At 44.6% G+C, this 16741-nt stretch overlaps 1 long non-coding RNA gene across 6 annotated transcripts in view; it reads right to left on the minus strand.

Annotated features, from left to right (window-relative positions):
- Positions 1 to 1112, minus strand: part of LOC127697187 (uncharacterized) — a 62441-nt gene extending 61329 nt beyond the window's left edge. For all 6 annotated transcript variants that reach the window (XR_007980421.1, XR_007980419.1, XR_007980420.1 and 3 more), the window contains exon 1: positions 848 to 1112. This is a non-coding gene — a long non-coding RNA (uncharacterized LOC127697187). The remainder of the gene's footprint in view (positions 1 to 847) is intronic.
- Positions 1113 to 16741: the final 15629 nt, after the last annotated feature.

Genomic DNA, 16741 nt, shown 5'->3' on the forward strand with positions numbered 1-16741 from the left:
TTGTCTCAGATGAAGAACTGATGGTGCAGTGAAGCTGTGTCTTGAGGCAACAGCAGGAGATTTCATAAGGATGTAAGCTTGGGGCCATAATAAAGTTCCACTCCCAGAATACGCACGGTGGGAGAAGAAAACCAGCTCCTGGGAGCTGTTCTCTGCCCTCCGCAAGCATGCTGTGGTATGTATGTGAACATACACACACACACACACAGAGAGAGAGAATAAATAAATTTAATTTTAAGAAAGAAAATAAGTTTGAGTTTCAGAGTTAAAACTGACAATATGTACAAAATCCCAGGACGACAAGAGGCCTTGGTGTGCAGGAGGCCCGTGAGAACGCCTTGTCCTGGAGATTAGGCTATGAAGATAGCATAGGGCCAGGCCTCTGAGGATCTTTTTTTTTTTTTTATTACACTAGAGAATTTGGACTTTATCCCAAGGGCAAGCAGGTGCTGGTGCAGATGCTAGAAGGCGGTGGAATGTGCTAGAACGGGAGCATTTCATAATGTGACCGTGTAAAAGGAGAAGCATAACTGCGCTCAGGAGTCGAGGCGCATGCCCACAATCCCAGTACTCGTGAACAAAAGGCGCCTGAGTTCAAAACCTCTTCCCCTAAAGAGCAAAAGGCATAATTAAGGAAGATGGGAAGAAGAGAGCAGAAAGTGCTTACATGGACTGATTTATTCATTTTTCATGACAAGGATTCTATGGGAACTACTGAGATCCAGTCAGAAACTAGAAACCATGGATATTGCCCATGGCCTTAAAAGGTGACCGTTAGCAGAATCAAACAAAAAGGAGCTGGAAAATGTCAAAAGTAAAAGACAGCAATGTGGGTGGAAGCTTTTACCTGGAATGATCTCTGTTCTTCACAGCTAGGAGTCTGCCCAGAGCTGACAAATCAGTAACTGGAAAATCGCAAACACTCGTCGTAGTGAAACCTCTTTCTTTCTATGCTATCTCAAGGCCTAAAATGGGAAGAACAAGGGCTCAAGAAATGGCTTGCTAAACAGACTTGGGGCCTAAGTTTAGCTCTTCAGCTGCTCCCATGCGTGGCAGCCAGGCGTGGCAGCACCTGCATGCCAGTGCTGGGGACGCAGAGGGGCTCCCGGGGCTTGCTGGCCTAGGCAAAGCAGCAAGTTCCTCAGTCAGTGAGAGAACCTGTCTTAGCAAGATGAGGGTGGGACTGGGCTCCTCCACAACACTGCATTTCGATTGATGGTGGTTTTCTGTAGTGGTCTCCTTCTGTTTGCAAGAGAAAGTCCCTTGAAGAGGGTTGAAGTCTACATTTATCTGTGAAGATAAGGACAGATATTTAAAGTGTAACAAGAAATTTGGCTTAGTAAAGTTGCAGGGGGAGGGTGTTGTAGATTCTCCAAAACCCATGACTTCCCTAGCCCTGGGTAGCTGGCTAGATCTCCAGTACGAGGCACAATTCCCCTCTTGTGGAGTGGGTCTTAAGTCCAATTAGCTATTAGTTACTGCCAAGTTATACAAAATGTACCTAAGGCTCAGGAAAGAGGGTTAGAAAGACTGTAAAAGCTAGAGGATTAGAGAGTTTGCTGAGAAACTGTGTCTCCTAGGAACCCCAGAAGCTACACCCGTAGAATACACCAACAAGACTGCCTACACGTGAGCTGAACAAGGACAATGGAAGACATGCTAAGAGGGAAAGACATGCTAAGAGGGAAAGACATGCTAAGAGGGAAAGACATGCTAAGAGGGAAAGACATGCTAAGAGGGAAAGACATGCTAAAGAGGGAAAGGAAAGCCTGTGAGGCCTCAGGTGTACACAAATACTATAGGCACCTAAACACTACCGAAAGTGGAAGAAACAGGCTTTCCCTGGCAAGAGCACACTAGTTAGTTATCTCCTACAACAGTCATCCCTGACAATGTGCAGGCAAGTGGCATGACATAGACTGAGCAGCTTATATTTAGAAATACATATGCAGACATGCATGTAGCAATAATTAGTGGAAAAAAAAAGGCTATGAACTTGAAAGAGACAAAGGAGTGGGAGATGGGGGAGAGATTAGAGGGAAGAAGGAAAGGGTGAAATATATTATATTACAATTATATTATAATCTCACAATAAAGGAAAAATATTTTTAAAAAACAGAGTGAAAAATGATTGTGGGAGATATTCAAAATCAATCCCAGGACTCCACTGCACGAGCACACGCATGTATCCACCCACTCACCTGCCCCACACAAATGCAGACACACACACAAAGGGAAAAATCACTGGGCGGGAATACATGAAAATATTAACAGCCATTATCTGCCGATAATGGAATTGTGGGTTATGAGATGAATTTTTTATATTTTCCTAAGTGCTCAGTTGCAAATAAATTTTACAATTGTAGTCCTTGGAAATTCTATTTAAAACAAGATAGCTCTGGTATCACTTTAGGAGTAAGTATGTGTCAAAGAGGAAGATGGGAGAGAGGGGGAGGGGGCGGCGAGAGGGGCGGAGCTGCGCAGTTGTCTGCGCAGAGGAGCAGCAGTTGAGAAGGAAGGCTGAGGAGGCTTTCTTATGTTCTCACAGGGTGTGACATCGGTGTTTGCTTCTATTCCTTTTTACACGTGAGGAAGGAGGCCAGGGAGGAGAGAGGAAAGTGAAGAGAAGTATGATAGTGGAGGGAGAGGGGGGACGGAGGAGAAGGGGGGAAAGGAGGGGGAGGGAGGGACACTACACTGGACACAAGCTTATTTGGTATCAGTTGATCAAGATAAGTCTCTGGATTCTAATCAACCCCTCTTCTAGAAACAGCCCCATCAAGCACTTACCTCGGCTCTTTCATAGTCAGTAACCACCCCAATATTTAGTTCGGTTTTTTTTTAAATAAAAATGTCAACTAGCCTGTGAATGGAAACACACCTCTGGTTGTATTTATAAAGCTACTTCTCGAAAGATTGTGAGTGAGAAGGAAAGACCCACCTAGAACGTGGGCGGCAGTACCATTGCATGGGCTGGAATGGAAGGCTGGGTAAAAATGAAAAAGCCAGCGGTGGCCCCGCCCTTCATCCCTCTGCTTCCTGACTCGGGAGGAAAGGTGACTCCACACCCCTGCTGCCAGACTCTGCCACCATGATGGACTGTACCCTCAAGCTGTGGGCCAGGCAGGCGCCTCTCCCTTGAGGAGCCCGCGCTGTCCCTTGCCATACTGTCTTACTTCCTTCAGAGCTCCTCTCTTTCTCCTAATCTTCCTCAACTGCATAAAATCTTGAACAACCCTCCATAAAAGCAAAGTCCCATGAGCCTTCCATCAGTCATTTTGTGAAGTGTGTTGTACACCAACAAGAAATGTCGTGATTTCTAAATGTCATGATTCCCTAAGAAGGAGACCTGTAATTGCCATGCCAGAGATGAGTGGCAAGGAGCGTTCTCAGACATATGTACATTGTAGTTCCTGGCGTCACACACAGAATCCATTAACGTGTCGTGAAAAGTACATTAACCTCTGTATTCTACAACAAAATGGAGATGCAATATAATGAATTATAGAATTTCCTTTTAGAGAGCTACATCTGTGTTACAGAAATATCTTATTAAAGGATAATGTTTAAAAAATAGCCAACTGTTGAAAAGAACAGTTCTTTATCTGAAAGGAGACATTAAGAAAACATGCCCATATACCCTACCAAAAATGCTGTTGGCTAGGGCCCTGCGGTACCGTGCCTGGTGCGCAGGCGCAAAGCCACTCTTGCTTCCTCTTGCATCACCAGCTCCACCTGGGTGCTTGTTGCTGCGTAACCTTCCCGGGGCGGCCTCGCTCGCGCCTCTGCTCTCAGGAGTATGTCTCCGAAGGATTGTTTATCACTGTTCTATGTTCAGCTAGCCTTCGCTGGTATAATGAGAAAAATGGTCTTTAAGGCATAGGCTAATGACACAATACAGACTCCCAAGGACTTCAAAGGGCCTGAGATAATTAGTACACATGTCACTTCTCTACCTTAGATACAGAAAACCTGAGGAACAAGAAATGGAAACGCTTTAATCATAAGTTAATTGAGAAAAAGAAATGAGCCGTACTGTAAGTGCCAAATTAACAACCTAATTGTCTTTTTTCCCCACTTGGTTGTTTTTTGGTGTATATCAAAGAAAGCAGAAGCCCTATTAAATCTGTGCTAATATTTGGAATGGAAAAGTGTCACAGGAGCATTAAAGTCCCTTGGAAATAGCGTCTTTGTGTTGTTGATTATAAAAGAAGATGACATCAACTACACAAAATGCAAAACAAGGATGCAAAACAAGTTTTGAATATTTCTTGAGGTGGGTCCACTACACAAAGCCTCCTCGTGTTGTCATTTACAAGCTTTTTCTCTTCCTATGCAAAGCGCTCAAGTAGGGCTGGGCATGGAGGCTGATGCTGGCGCTTCCTGACCTGTACCAAGGCTTAAACCCTTGGGGATTTTCCTTTGTCGTTCCTTGCTGTTTGTCTTGTCTGATTTGTTTGTTGTTTGTTTGTGTTGAAAGAGACTCTCACTCTGCAGCGCAGGAAGGACTCCAACTTGAGATCTCCCCGTTGCAGTGTTCCAAATACTGGGATGACTGGTGTGAGCCACCATGCCCAGCTTCCCTTGGCATGACCGTGTTAACAGGTTGACAATTCTAGCATCAATCTGCTCCAGACAGAAAATGGAGGTGGTTGGGTAGAAGAGACAGTGAAATTACACACAGAGCCCATACATAGCCCACTATTTCTAAAATACTTACTACCTGGACAGTCACAGAAGAGGCTAACTAACCCTGCTTCGGAGAAGCAACATGGCCAAGGTTTTAGGATCACAGGACCTGACGTTAATAGATCGTATTAAACCATCTTGCGTGCTTGCCTCGCCTTTCCTCCCTCCCTTCCATCCTTCCTTCTTCTTAATCAATTACTAGAGATGAACATATTGGTTTATGGCAGAGCTGACACTCCCTCACAATCAGCCATTGTCATCAGAACAGGGAACCGAAACTGAGAACCGGAGCAGAACAAACGTTTCCAACACTACCAGGCCCCAGTCTCACACACCTCGAGGTTCCGTCACCCCAGTCAAAAAATCAACTCAAAAGACCCGAAACTGAGTTTCTGTTTGTTTGCAAATTGCATTTTTATTTCTTTTTCATGCATGCGCACATACCTGTGTGTGCCACATCATTCGTATGGGGACCAGGGGACAATTCTCTTCTTACAGCATGGTGGGTCCCGGGGATGGATCTCAGGTCTTCGGCCTGGGCAGCTGGTGCCTTTACTGAATGAGACATTTTGCTGCTGCTTCCCTTTTCCTCAATTTCAAAGCTTGAGTGCAATTCTGTGAGCTGCTTTCGCCTGCACTGTGCTTCTTTACCCTTTCCTGCTGGGCTGTGGGCAGGGCCTTCAAGTCTGCTAAGTGAATAAGGTATTCACACACACCCTTTTATTCCTAAAGAGAGGAAATTTCAACCCTGAGCACAGCTGGCCCCAAGGTTTTCAATCAAGCCCTGTGCCCCTGGATTCTGGTGCAGACGTCAATGTAACTTTAAAGGTGTCACAGTCTTCACCCCAGTGCCCATTAAATGCTCTTCTTCAGTTGTTCACATTCAGAAAAGCCTAAGGTTTGCTCCAGTAAGCACTGAACACATCTTACCAATAGGCCTGGCTTTCAGGAGGGGTTGTGTATCTACCAGTGGTGATGTCAAAGTTACAAATGCTATGTATATAAACAAGAATTCTGCTGGCCCAAGGTGATGAATTATCTTGAGTTACTGTTCTGTACTTTCCCAAAACTCACTACTGCATCTGATTAGCCTAACTATAAATAAGAGGCGAACAAATGAGTATTAAAGCTGTACACACTCTTTGTTCTACTCTATGTTAGGCGCTAAGACAGATCCATTGGTAAACAGAATAGGCATCTTCTTATTCTTATAAAACAGTGTTTCAAACATGCCGTAAACTGGGTGCAGCATGGCCCTCCAACACTCTGGAAGTCAAAGATTGCTCTAAACTTAAGACCAGCCTGGGCTACAGAGTGGGCTCTAGGGCAGCCTGGGCTACAGTTAGTGAGCACCGGGACAGCCTAGGCTACAGAGTAAAACAATCTCCTACCAACCATCATCCGGAATGAGAGAGACCATCTCTATCACAAAGCTGACATCTGAGTAGAGGGGGAGATATGACCTGGGAAGAAGAAGGCAGGCTGGCAGAATACTGCTTCAAGTGAGGTGGCATCCCTAACGTGGCATTTGAGAAAGTTGATAGGAGTGAGTGAGTTGTGTGAGCATTTGGGAGAGGGGTCCAGAGAGAAGGAATAGCAAGGACCAAAGTCCCAAGACGGGGAGGCTCTCTGCGTCCTGGAGGAGTCAAAGGAGCCTTAAGATACTGGGGACACTAAATAACAGAGACCAGTGTAAGAAATGCGGGAACTGTGCAACACCAAGCAGGCCACCATAAGGACCCCAGTGTAGTTCCAGTGAGTAAAGAGAGCTTTGAGGGGCTGTTTGGGGACTGTGTGGCTAACATTCTGCTTCTTAGTACTCTCAAGGCATTGAGTGTAGAACTCCCCGGAAAGGGATGTCCCCAGACCTCCCTGAAGGAATGCTTTTAGGGGTGAAGAACCTGGTAATGGTGTGGGCAATTAGCTCTAAGAATAAAGGAGGAATGTGGCCAGAGCAGCCACCAGCTGAGAGAATGGAGAAGGAAGTCAGTCGGAGGCTTGGAAAGGCACCATATTCACCTGTGCCCCCCCTACCCCTGGCATGGGTGGAATAGCCTTGAAGAACCTTAAGCAAGGGAATATCATGATCAACTCAAGCTTTTGTAGAGATTACTCTTGCAGTAGCTCTAGCTGTCCTGGAACTTGCTCTGTAGACCAGGCAGGCCTCAAACACTGAGATGCCTCTGCCTCCTGAGTGCTGGAATTAAAGGTGTACTCCACCACAGCCCAGCTTGACTCTCGGGTTTTATTGGCATCATCACCACCTATTTGTGTGTGCACATACACCAACATACATTCAAGTGTGTGGCCAGGTGTGTACCACAGCATGGAGGTCAAAGGATAACCTGCAGAAGTTGGTTCTCCTCATGCACTCTATAGATTTTGCAGATCTAACTCATGTCGTCGGGCTTGCCAAGAGCACCATCACCTGCTAAGCCATCTCCCCAGTCCTTTCTGGTGCTTTTTCCATGTAGCCTTAACTGACCTGGAACTTGCTATGTAGACAAGCTAATCTCAAACTCATGGCAACGTTCTGACTTAGCCAGTCAAATGCTAGGCTTCCGTGACGAGAACCAACACAGCCAACTGCCCTCTGACATGGGCTCTCTCTGTTTATCTGATGGGTGGGTCTCAGAAACATGGGCCCATGTGATCCTCTAGAGAAGGTCTCCCTCTGTTCTGACACTCTCAAAGGAAAAATTTCCGTGGGGAGATACAGACAGCTCACATGATGGTTTGTCTAGGGAGACAAAACAAAGCCCACACTCCAGAGACACTGGAGCAAGCTGACCCAAAGTGAGGGTAGCAGCCCGCTGAACTCTGCTTTGTGGATTCCTAATATTTTATTTGTATGAGTGTCTGCCTGAGTGTCTGGGTACCACCGGCATCCATGGTCCTATCAGAGGCTGGAGGAACACATGAGATCCCCTGGAATTGGAGTTACAGATCTGTAAGCCATCATGTGGGTCCTGGGAGCCTAATCTGGGTCCTCTTCAAGGACAACAGATAAAGGTTTATTTATTTTTATTTATATGAGTGCACTGTAGCTATCTTCAGACACATACCAGAAGAGTGCATCAGACCCCACTACAGATGGTTGTGAGTCACCATGTGGTTGCTGGGAATTGAACTCAGGACCTCTGGAAGAGCAGTCAGTGCTCTAACCAATGAGCCATCTCTCCAGCCCCACAATAGCTTTTCTTAACTGCTGAGTCATCTCTCCAACCCCTACTTTGTCAGTTTTTAAAGGTCTTATGAATATTTATGAATAGATAGCATAGTCTATCTATGGGTCATGGGTAAAATGACCCTTATCTCCTCCTGAATCACCATGCACCCATTCTCCCACTTAGGGTACTTTCCCTGTGTCCCTCTTGAACATTCAAGGAGGAGAGTTGCAAAGCCACAAGGCAATCATTTAAAGAAGCACATTTTGTTAGTGTACATGTGTGTTGTTGCAAAAGTTCCGGGGACCCTTATTTTCCAACTTAGCAAAAAGAACCCAGCTGAAGAGCTTCTAGGAAGATAAATCAATCGACCACCCAGGGACATGCTTGCCATCAGGAGACACAGGTGCCAAGATCAGCCGCAGCTCTGTTCCTTTGTCCCATCTACCTCCCTGCCTAACCAGGAGACTTCACTACCCAAGTACGGTTTCCTCGGCTCCATCATATCTAACTCCCCACGCAAACAGGAAGACAGAGTTACCAAGACACATCTGCAGTTTCCCTGGATCACTTCATATTTAACCTGTTGCGTGTGCCATCTCCATCTCACAGGATCAGCCCTGATGCCGTATCCAGCGCAGGGTGTTTGTAAAACAGATGAGACTGTGTTTTACTTACTTACTATGTTTTTTTATGTACTATAGAACAAGGTCTTACTATGTCGTCCAGGCTAGCTTAAGTCTGAAATTCTTCTGCCTTAGGTTTGTGAGTTTCCTGAGTGCACCACTACATCCAGCTTAGGCAATTATCACAGGAGATAACCATAGCCTATCCTTAACTCTTCAATTCAGTGGCGCTGAGTAACAAAAGAAAAGAAGAGGCTAGAGAGAGAGCTCTGAGATCAAGAGCACTTAACTGTTCTTGGAGTGGACTAGGGTTTGGATCTCAGCCCAGCAGCTCGCAACCGTGTGCGACTCCAGTTCAGGGAAGCCGATACCCTCTGGCTTCCAAGGGCACCTGCACACACATACATTTACACAGGCACACATACATACAAATAAGTCTTATAATCTGTGAAGAGAAGGAAGCATAACTATATGCCTTCATATTTTAAGCGATAGAATTTGGTTCTGTTAAAAGCACCTCCAATGGCTAACAGATCTTCCATTAGGAGAAAGTGCTTATTAAAGTAGCAGTGTGGTGCAACCCTATTACAGCTACTGCTGGCTATGAGACCTGAAAGGAGAGAGAAAGGCAGGTCAGGCCCCTACTTAGTATGGATAAAGTAAAAGGAGGAGTGAGGGGAAGGCCCAGAGACTATGTGGATGTTGGCTGCAGATGAGAAGATGGGCTGCATTGAAGATATCGAAATGGAGATTTCCATTGCAGGATGCGTGATGAGGCTGGATATTAAAACTGGGTGTGGTCCCTACCAATGCTAAAAATAATTTTAAGGAATTTGTGATAACTCTAGAATAAGTTAGAGTCATTCCACACAATGTTTGTGATCATGCCTTTAACCAAACAACAAACAAACAAACAAAAACCAGAAATCATCCAGGTATGGTGGTACACACTGGCATACTTGCAATCACATCACCAAGAAGACCCAGGAAGGTAGGAGGGTCAGGAGTTTGAGGCCAGCCTGGACTACAAAGCAAAGTCAGGACATTCTTGGCTACATATTGAGACCCCAATTCACACACCACACCACAGAGACACACACACACACACCACCACAATCACCTAAAACAAAAACAACTAAATAACAACACAGAATAATATCCATTATGTGAAATTCATTTTTTTCTTTCTTCTTTCTTTTCTTTCTTTCTTTTTTCCTTTCTTTCCTGTTTTTGTTTTTGTTTTTGTTTTTTGTTTGTTTTTCCGAGACAGGGTTTCTCTGTGTAGCCCTGGCTGTCCTGGAACTCACTCTATAGACCAGGCTGGCCTCCAACTCAGAAATCCTGCCTGCTCTGCCTTCCAAGTGCTAGGATTAAAGGCATGTGCCACCACGGCCCAGTTGAACTTCATTTCTTCTTACTGAGGAAACCAAGACTGTCCTTGAACTCAGTATACATAGCCCAGACCATTCCCAAAGTCATGATCCTCCTGGGGAGGGACATGCATGTGTCGCCAGTGTCTGTGGGAATTATGGGAGCTCCAAGGACGAGAGGGAGCTGGGCTCTCCTTTCTTTCACCACGCAGATTTCAGGGATTGAACTCGTGTAACCAGACTTGGTGGCAGAAATGTTTACCCCACTGAGCCATCTCAGGAACTCTTATGTGGGAATCTTAGAGTCAAAGTCACCTGCGGACACAGACAGACATACCAGTTATGACATAATGATAGTAATCCAAAGGAGAGGGAAGGAAACTCTGAAACTAGCAATTTCATAAGGATCCTTTCTCTGACTGGTAAAACTATAAAATCTCCAGATATAAATGTGAACGGTCAATCTTTGAATTAATGATAAGCGCAGGGGCCCTGCAGAGTCCCTTTCATCTGGATGAGGATCATACCTGGAGTGCTGGACTGTCTGGCTGACTGTACTGGGTACCTCAGAGAGTGATGGACTAGAGGCGTGGCTGAAGGGTCTCCCAGGACACAGCCTGGAGAGGAGGTTGAGAGCTAACACTCAGTTGGGCTATTCTCAAGGGACTTGTCTGAAAGGAGGAGTTCTTTTTCTTTCCTTTTCTTTCCTTTCCTTTTCTTTTTTTCTTTCCTTTTCTTGTCTTTTTTCTTTTCTTTTCTAACTGCAGCATAACTTTCTCTCAGCATTGAACTGGACATGAAAACAAATTCCAAGTGGTACTGTTATTGATACAACTTCTGGAAAAGCTTAAACCACACACCCAAGCCACACACATTTTCAGTATGTACGATCCAGGATCTGAGTAATGTGGCTTTCAAAGAAAGGCACTGAAAAACCAAAATAAATATAACACATCAGAAGTATTTCAAAACACATTTTTTTTCTTTCAGGGCAGCTGTGCCCCCAGTGCCCTGAAGTCTCACTGAATACACACTGTAAACAGAATTTCTTGTCCTTGATCTTATAGTAAACACTGAGGAGCCCTCTGTCCCAGGGCTCTGACTCCAGACGACTCCTGGGAAATGAGAGAGCAAGCAATTGTAGACACTTACTCTGCGAATAGATCGGGTCTGAAATGATCGCTTCTTGGATTTCTGCGCACCCAAGTTTCATAAGCAGAAATGTCTTTGAAATCTATAAAGAGATGTGTATCAGGAATACAACTGAAGAAACATGAGTGGCACCTGCCATTGGACCACATGACATCATCCACACTCAGATGAGGAAGACCTTCGGTGGGGACACTGCTGCTCCTCTTTGCTGTTTGCCAAGGCCGCCAGACAGTATGTTGGAAGGAGAGCTGAAACTCTTCAACATTGTCATTCCTAAGCTTGTCAAGAGCAAACCAATGACCAATGCCATTCATTACCTTCTTTCAGTGGCTGTCGGTGAGCCAGTAAGGCATCAGGCACTGTGCTGGGCTCAGCGGAAAAGGACACACAAACACACACACACACACACACACACACACACACACGAGCTATATTATAACTGACTCATTTTTAAAGATAGCAGGTCGATGCTGGCACACATCCAGCACCTGGGAGGCAGAGGCAGGAGGATCTCTGTTCAAGGCCAGCCTGGTCTACAGAATGAATTCCAGGACAGCCAGGGCTACACAGAGAAACCCTGACTCAAAAAACCAATTTAAAAAAAAAGTGGTAAGGCTGTAGGTGTAGCATAGTGAGAGTATGTATAAAGTGTACTCAAAGCCCTGGGTTCAAGAGCAAGCACCCCAAAGAAATAAAAAAGGTAACCCTATAGGTATAAGTAGAATACATTCTATATTTATGAAGATGTACAATAAAATGCATTATTGTGTAAAATGAATATACGATATTGTTAATAAAAACACTTTTTTAAAAAGTAACCCTAGCTGCTACTCAACAAATTTCATAAGAGCCTATCATTGTGGACTAATGTCTTTCACTACGGCTCAAGAGATGATAGTGTGGAGAAATGCTGACCTGGACCACTCCAAAACTGTGTGGCTTGTCTGACCCTGACTTTCAGAGAAGTCAGGCGAGGAAGAGAGTGGAGGAAGAGTTGACAGACTATAATGGACTTTGTTGCTCTGTTTCCTTGTTGTGAGAGCTACTGTTGAAAGCTCACACCCTGCTCACTGCCCTGCTCACTCAGCCTTGCACCTGTTTTTAGATGGTGTTGACTTGTGAATTCCAAGTTAATCTAATTCAATCATTGAGCTAAATGTGTTAGATTTCTATGGTGGTCTAGATGCTATGCAAAACCACTGAGTAGTATCTGGTTTGTAAATTCTATTGTTAACATTTTTAATTAGGTGTATGTTTGTGGGTCTATTCACATGAGCGCAGATGCCTCCAGAAGCCAGAGGTGTCAGATCCCTGTGGAACTGGAGTTACAGGTGGTTGGGAGCCACCTGATATGGGTGCTGGAAATTGAACCCAGGTCCTCTGCTAGAGCAGTGTGCACTATGACCATCTCTCTGAGCCCTGTTGCTTGCTTGCTTGCTTTATTAATTAATTAATTGGTTGGTTGACTAGTTTGGTTGGTTTGTTTTGGTTTTGGTTTTTGAGACATAGTCTCCTACGGCTGGCCCCAGGCTGGCCTTCAATTTACTATGTAGCCAAGATTGATCTTCCAGCTTCTGCCTCCCAAGAGTGGAGGAATTACAGGCCTGTGCCACCACACTGGGTTTTACAGAGTACTGGGGACAGACCCCAGAGCTTTGTGCACACTAGGGAAGCACTCAATGGAAATCCATCCCCAGCCCTGGGCAGTACTTTTTAAGAGACAGCGGGATCTCACTCTGGCCTCTCTAGCCTTTGTCTCTGCAGAAAGAACTGAGGCAAGACACACAGGGTACAGGAGCAGAAGATGGAGTTTATTACCTAGTAAGGCTCCCCCCCACCCCAGCTCTCCAGGGTGAAACCACTGTTCCAGTGGCCGAGTTTTAACCAAATGTCACCTGTTTCCTAACTTTCCCAAAGCAGCGTTCCTGAGAGGCGTTTACCTGTCCAGGGAACGGACAGGCCCACATCGGTTGAGTCTTGCAGGATGTGGCAATGGTAGGGATCCTGTTGTGGACAGGAATCTTGTAAGTTTGGGACTTTGGGGACCAGCTTGAGATAGTGATCATTTAAGGACTGTGGAGGTGTATGACTCGGGCCTCTCCTTCTGACCAGTAATTAGAGTCCTGGAGTTACTGCCCAGGCGGGTAACTGCGAGGGAAGAGTCCAGGGTGTCCTCCTCCGAGCCTACTGATAGCTAAGCAGGCACCTGAAAGAAGTATTCATTAATCCTAAGTTATCTATAAGTTTTTATCAGGCTCTGATTATTATTTGTTTTAAAAATTCGTATTTTTAACTGGACTCAGAAACGTAAGTTCTTAGAAAAAGCTGTACCCTGACAGTCTGCTCTCAAGCATTCTTCTTTAACTTCATCATTTTCTAGGGCAAAGCTTGAGAATATTTTGCAGCTGCTTCTAACTTCTTTCTAGTACATTTTCTTCAGAGTAATAGCTGGCGCTCGTGTACACGGCTCACACGCGAAAGCAGGGTGCTGGGCCTTGGGGGCTCTGGTTCCTGGCTTCTGACTATTCAAGGGATTTCTGACAACATATTGGTAAATATCTTCTACTTTACAGAGACTGAAAAGTATATAGAGTCTGCTGTAGCCTTCTGGACCCCAGATGACACAGGAGACAGTATCTGACAGTATCTGTTGACATGACTTTCAACAATGACGGGTTAGCGCCTTCAGACTGACTAAAACATCATTTCTCACATCTCCCAACCTGTGGCTTGCAACCCCTTTGCACACACATCAAATATCCTGGATTTCAGGTATTTATATTACAATTCATAACAGTAGTGAAATTATAGCTATGAAGTAGCAATGAAATAATTTTATGGTTGGGGATCACCACAACGTGAGGAACTATATTAATGGGTCACAGCATTAGGAAGTTTGAGAACCACTTAACTAAAAGAACTAAAACAGTACATCCTCAAATAGATGTGTTCTTTCTCCCTCCTGGTCTCCCTGGAGGCCCCTGACTCAACAGCAGGCACACCAAGTTAAGAGTCAGAGCATCCTGCTTCAAGAGAAAGTGTTCTTTGTTACTCCCACCACTGACTGAGATCATGTAGCGCCCTGTCCACTCTTTCCCCAGAACTACAGTAGCAGCCTGTGTGGGCAGGCCTTGTTGAATGAAGGCTAGAGTTGATGACCACTGTCCAGTGAGCTTCTGACAGAAGATGTTCAGGGCCATCTTGATGTTGCTGGAAAAGGAGTTTGCTTTCTTGGCTTTGTTCTGTTTTATTTTTGTTTTTATATAGTTTTGGGTTTGGTTTTGAGACAGGTTCTCATTCTATAGCCCAGACTGGCCTCCAGTTCATGGCAGAAACCCTGCCTCAGCCTCAGTGCTGGAGTTACAGGTTACAAGCATGAGCTGCCAAGCCCAACAGCTATATCAAAAGTACAGTGTTGGAAAACACAGTAAGCAATTTATTTTAGCTGGAATAGTATAATTAAGAACTATTCCTTTTTGACTCAAGAGGGTATAGGAGAATACATTCAGTAAAACTATACAGATGTACATAAACCTGTGTGTGTGTGTGTGTGTGTGTGTGTGTGTTTGTGTGTGTGTGTGTAGAGGGTATAACATGCACACACAGAGGCAGAATCTTGCTCTGAATCCCTGCCTAGACTTGAATTTGAATTCATTATCTTCCTGTTTCCACTTCCCTACTACTGAGACTCCTGATTATGTCTAATAATTTTTATTGAGACAGGATCTCATTGTGTAGCCCAGGCTAGACCTTTGAACTTTCAACCCTTCCTCCTATTAGCATCATGAGCCACCGTTACCTATGATGGTTTGTATATGCTGGGCACAGGGAATGGCATTATTAGGATATGTGGCCTTATTGGAGTAAGTGTGGACTCGTTAGAGTAGATGTGGCCTTGTTGGAGTAAGTGTGTCACTGTGGGCGTGGGCTTTAAGACCCTCCTCCTAGCTGCCTGGAATCCAGTCTTCTTCTAGCAACCTTCAGATGAAGATGTAGAACTCTCAGCTCCTCCTGCACCATGCCTGCCCATTGCTGCTATGCTCCAGCCTTGATGATAATGGACTGAACCTCTGAACCTGTAAGCCAGCCCCAATTAAATGTTGTCCTTATAAAAGTTGCTTTGGTCATGGTGTCTGTTCACAGCAGTAAAACCCTAAGACAGCCAGCTACTGTTTTGTTTTGTTTTTTTAAAAAAAAAATAGTGATCGTTTTAGTTTCTTAAAATATTTATGAGTAATTTGAAAACAAAGTATCTCTTTGAGATAGGGTCTGATGTTGCCCAGGCTGGCTTAGAACTCCTGATCCTCTCCACAAGTGCTGGGATTATATGTATGGGTCACCACACAGAGCTCAAATGATCTCTTTTTCAAAATAAAGTCTGCTTCAAAATGTTGAGCAAAATGATTCCACAGGGAAAGGTGCTTAGTGCCAAGCCAGAGGACATGCTCAGCCTCTGGACCCCACAGCATAGAAGGAGAAAACCAACTCCTACAAGTCATCTCCTGCCCTCCTCTGTGCCATGCAGGCACACTCTCCAAGCACACGTACAAGCAAAATAAGTACTTATAAAACATTTTTAAATAACTGCTGAAGTTTTAGTTCTACTATATAGTGAATTTCAAGCAAAAACTAGAAAAAAATTTCTCTCTGAATTCCAAGTCATTGTTTTTATGAAATATTACAAGTAATCTAACATTTTACATATACATACATAAACATTTTACACATACATACATATATATACTTAGATACATACATATGCATAGAATGAAGTTCTTTCTAAGCAAGCCAAAGCTCCCTACAAGTTAACCAGAGTCCCACAAAATATTGAAGAAGAGAACGATTCATGACCCTTGTTAGCAGTAGTGAAAGCAGACTGTTCAGGAAGTGCCAGGGCAGTGGATATTCACAGGAGAGAAGAGAGACTGACTAACTCCAAATGTAAAGAAAAGTGAGACTTTGCAGCCAGTGTGAACATCTAGGGGTAGACTAATGGATAGAAATTGGCTAAGAGAAAGCACCAAGGAACATGGGTGTTCTGGCTAAACCAATGGAGCCAGGGTCTTGCTGAAGGAACAGGAGAGTGATTAGATGTTAGATGGGAGAAGACAAGAAAGACTGGTCAGATTTTGAGGGTGACAAGGCACTGAGGTAGGATTCTTGACACACTGATTTGAAAGGATTTTTGTACTAAAGCTAGCCAAGGAAGGGGTCTACCGGGCTCAGCAGAGATGGACGGAAGTTTGGCTAGGAAGAGACAGGGTCAGTAACCCACACATGGCTCTGGAAAAGGTTCTTCAGTAGTTCCCTCAATGAAGCTGGAAACCACAAGCGGGGAATGATCCACAATGGCTACAGCATCCTTTGAAATCTTCCCTTTTATCCACAACTGGCCCTGTTTTTATAACCAGGGGAGTCCCTTCAGTAGTGGGAGAAGAGCCGACTCCTGCGTTACAAGTTACAAGCTCTGCTATACGACTTAGGATGAGGCAGACAAACAGAGGAGATGACTTAGCAACTGAGATTCCACTTGGTTTGGGCTACACATGTACCTCTATCCTAACAATGCAGTTAGCACCCTAGGACCTGCACCTACATCACATACACACATACTCTTTTAACCTGGGAAGAAGTGTCCTTGCCTGTAACAACTTCCTTGTATAGACAGTTTCTATGCATAAATATTTCAGGATATATGTGGGCAAAGGAACACAACCCAGCTGAGATTGGTTTGAAT

This window comes from Apodemus sylvaticus, chromosome 12, assembly GCF_947179515.1.
Source record: "Apodemus sylvaticus chromosome 12, mApoSyl1.1, whole genome shotgun sequence".
NCBI lineage: Eukaryota > Metazoa > Chordata > Mammalia > Rodentia > Muridae > Apodemus > Apodemus sylvaticus.